The sequence below is a fragment of the Myotis davidii genome, unplaced genomic scaffold (assembly GCF_000327345.1).
Source record: "Myotis davidii unplaced genomic scaffold, ASM32734v1 scaffold1134, whole genome shotgun sequence".
NCBI lineage: Eukaryota > Metazoa > Chordata > Mammalia > Chiroptera > Vespertilionidae > Myotis > Myotis davidii.
The window spans coordinates 61,687-65,606 of NW_006286229.1; the positions used below are offsets into that span (position 1 = coordinate 61,687).

The 3,920-nt window shown below is 43.2% G+C and overlaps 1 pseudogene; it reads left to right on the top strand.

Moving 5' to 3' along the window:
* Nucleotides 1-2,297: 2,297 nt before the first annotated feature.
* On the top strand, nucleotides 2,298-2,767 carry LOC102757202 (annotated as a pseudogene).
* Nucleotides 2,768-3,920: the final 1,153 nt, after the last annotated feature.

The window sequence follows — 3,920 nt, forward strand, 5'->3', positions numbered from 1 at the left end:
TTACCGAATTACTTATTATATGCAGAATAAGTAATTGCAAAATGACGAAAGAATATCATGTCTGCATTTAACACATTAAATATTTTATAATATGCTAACCTTGCCCTTTCATTCTAATTAAAAATGTTACATTAATTATCTGTAATTATAGTTTAACTATTAAAAACATGTCTGTTGCTTCCCTTTGTTATTAGTACAATCCTGCCCACAGTCTACCAAATACTAGGGTTTCCTGTTATTAGTATAAACCTTCCCACAAGCTACCAAATACTAGGGTTGCAGTGATGCCACATTTTATCCATAAGCAATCTGAAGAAAGTGGGCCATTTAAATACCTTAGCTTAAATGCTACATTGCCTTGGCATGCTTTGTAAAATTGAGTACATTCTGTCACTTTGCACCCCATAATTTCACATAGTGTGAGAAGTGCAGTGTGCCTGCTATTGACCATGGCCTGTCAAAGTTTACTTCTTTCTCAAGAGAAATTGACAAGGAGTGTCTGCTCATCATAGTCACTCAAGAGTCCATGCTGGCATAAGCTCCATTTCAATACATGCTTCCACTGTGCTGAGAGGGAGAGTTCTTTTATTTTTTTTAAAATATATTTTATTGAGTTTTTACAGAGAGGAAAGGAGAGAGATAGAGAGCCAGAAACATCGATGAGAGAGAAACATCGACCAGCTGCCTCCTGCACACTCCCCACTGGGGATGTGCCCGCAACCAAGGTACATGCCCTTGACCGGAATCGAACCTGGGACCTCTCAGTCTGCAAGCCGACGCTCTATCCACTGAGCCAAACCGGTTTCGGCGAGGGAGAGTTCTTTTAAAAAGCATGACAGAAATGTTTTTAACATTTCTGCTTGGAAGGGACACCCTCCATTTCTGCTCACATTCCATTCGCCAAAGCAAGCTGCACAGCTGTGCCTGAGTTCAATAGGGTAGGGACATCTAATCCTCCCTCTGGGAGGCCCACTGCATGCTTGTGAGCAGTAGTCTACCACTCTGTGACTCAAATGCATGAATCGGGGTAGGGGGGAGGGATATGTTTTCTAGAACTGATCTCATCTTCCTCTGCAGCCCAACTCCCAGTGATGGTGAAAGATTCCTATTCAGGATTTCCCTGAAGTGCTGTAATTACTTCTAACCCCCATCCCCTAAAGACTCTCGATGAGAATGGGAGAAGGTGGACCAAGGCCCACAGGAGTCCTTTGCCCTTCTCTTCTCCCATACCCACTCCTCCTGAGCTCTAAGCTCGGCCCTCCAAATTTTGGGGTTTTGTTTTTTAAAAGGAAGCTTTGAATTTAGAAAGGTGTGGTGTTGTGTTTTTGTTGGTTGTTTTCAACAAAACCTGGCTTTCAATAACTGCCTCACTGTAGCTGTAACAAATCTAGTATAAATGGTATGAATTGGATGATGACAGATCAGCAATGTGGAAACATGTCATTCCCTTTATTTTCATATCTGCACACACTTTTTTTTTGATGAGCTTCCATTCCACTTGACTGCAAAGAAACCAAATTTAGTCCAATCCACTTGGCCCAGCCCAGTAATGTCTTTTAATTCACTTCAGGAATTAGTCTCAGTTAACATCATTCAAATCTCTTTCCCAGCTTCCTTCTCCTCCTTCCCTTTGACTCTACACCATGGAGAAAGGGCAGGATTGTAACCCAGCAACTGCCTCACTCACATCTGAGGCAGGTTCTGGGCCCTGCAGAAAAAGTCAAGCATCCTTGCCAGGCCATGTGCTGGGACCCAAACACTCTCTTCATCCCTCTCTGCTGCACTGTTCCTTGGTTCCTTCATACCCAATGGTAGGAGAGCACATCTGTCAGCCTAGTCTTCAGAGGAGCTCCTGGCAAGAAGTAGGCACCAGCTTCATGTTCTAGAATCACCCTTCAAACCCCACGTGATACTCTTAGGGACATTTTGGGTTGGGGGTCAGCAGAGAGAATAGGTCAAGTACACTCTATACCTCTGCAGAAGGGAGAAAGGGGAAAAGACTAGGTGCCTAATGTAACACCCCATGACCTCTGCCTTCTCCTTTTCCAGATGGCCTTATATTTTCCCCTTCAGGCAGGAGGAAGTTGAACCAGTTTGGGGGGAGCACAGGCACTTTGGTACACACCTGACAAGCTGTCATTGAGTGTGGACTTGGATAATGCATGAGTGGGTAGTCATGACCAAAGGAAAGTTGAACTTGTGGTCCAATGTTTCAATTATTTCCCCATGTAAACATTTTATACATGCTGCCTCCACAACTTGATCTTTGAAAGGTCAAGCTCTTCCTTTTTATGAAGATGGCACTGAACGCTAAGAAGGAAGCTCCTGCCCCTCCCAAAGCCAAAGCCAAGCAAAGGCTTTGAAGGCAAAGAAAGCAGTGCTGAAAGGCATCCACAGCCACACAAAAAAAGAAGATCTGCACATCACCCACCTTCCAACGGCCACAGACACTAAGGCTCTTGGAGGCGGCCTAAATATCCTCGGAAGAGAGCACTCAGGAGAAACAAGCTCGACCGCTATGCCATCATCTAATGCCCCCACTACCAAGTCAACCATGAAGAAGACAGAAGACAACAATACACTTGTGTTCATTGTGAATGTCAAGGCCAACCAGCACCAGACCAAACAGGCTGTGAAGAAGCTCTATGATATTGATGTGGCCAAGATCAACACCCTGATCAGGCCTGATGGAGAGAAGAAGGCATATGTTCGACTGGCACCTGACTATGATGCTTTGGATGTTGCCAACAAAATCTGGATCATGTAAACTGAGTCCAGCTGCCTAATTCTAAATATAAAAATTTTACACTGGTCACGCTCTTGATTTAGCTCTTGTTCCCCAAACATCTAACCTAATTAATACTTTTGGAATACTGAATGTATGATCTATAAAGCAATATTTTGAAAAGGTCCTGATTGTCATTCCCTCTATGTTTCCTCTACCTTTTTGGTCCCAGGTCCTTACTTACATCAGAGCCCACTGATGCCTTTTGCCCACAGGTCAAGAGTAACATAACCTGGGGCTTGAGATTCACAGATGCTAGATGCTGATCAAATAGAGCACAAGCCTGGCTTGCCAGCGACAATCAATCAAGAATTGAAAAGAAGCCAAGAATTGGGTCATGTCTAAAGAATCAGGGTTGGGCACTATTTCTTGTTTATTAGGAAAAATTATCTATCTGCCTTCAGGTTCTCTCTCTCTCTCTCTCTCTCTCTCTCTCTCTTTGCTCTCTCTCTCTCGCTCTCTCTCTCTCTCTCTCTCTCTCTGTCAACATGCACACACACACAGTTCTTAAACAGAGATGGGGGTATTCCCTCAGCTCTTTTAACAGTCAATGAGATAAGCAGGATAGCATATGTGAAAAGCTTTGTGATCTGTAATAGGCTTTGAAAGTGTACGTTGAGCCCTGGCCAGTGCGGCTCAGTTGGTTGGAATGTCATCCCATGCACCAAAGAGTTTTGGGTTCGATTCCTGGTCAGGGCACATACCCAGGTTCAATCTCCAGTCATGGCACACATGGGAGGCATATCCTCGAGTGAGAATTTTTTTAAAAAGTATAAGTTGATGTTAGCATAGATAATGATTTTTTATTACATCTCTTGAACTGGTACATTCATGGAATACAGGAACCCCCACCAGCACTTACTTTGCAACAGTACAGCAGAGTAGATATGACTATGACCATTGGCACCACAAAGACATAGGTTTGAACCTGATTCTGTCACTCACTAGCTGGGACACTTAGCAAAAGTATTTTTTGTTTTTGTTTTTGTTTTCTTAGCAAGGTTCTTAACCTCCCTGAGGCTCAACTATCCCATCAGCAAAATGGAGATAATAATGAATGTGTAATATTATCCTATCTAATAAAAGACAAAAAGGGTAATTAACTGTACCTCCGCTATGCTTCCCATTGGCTAAT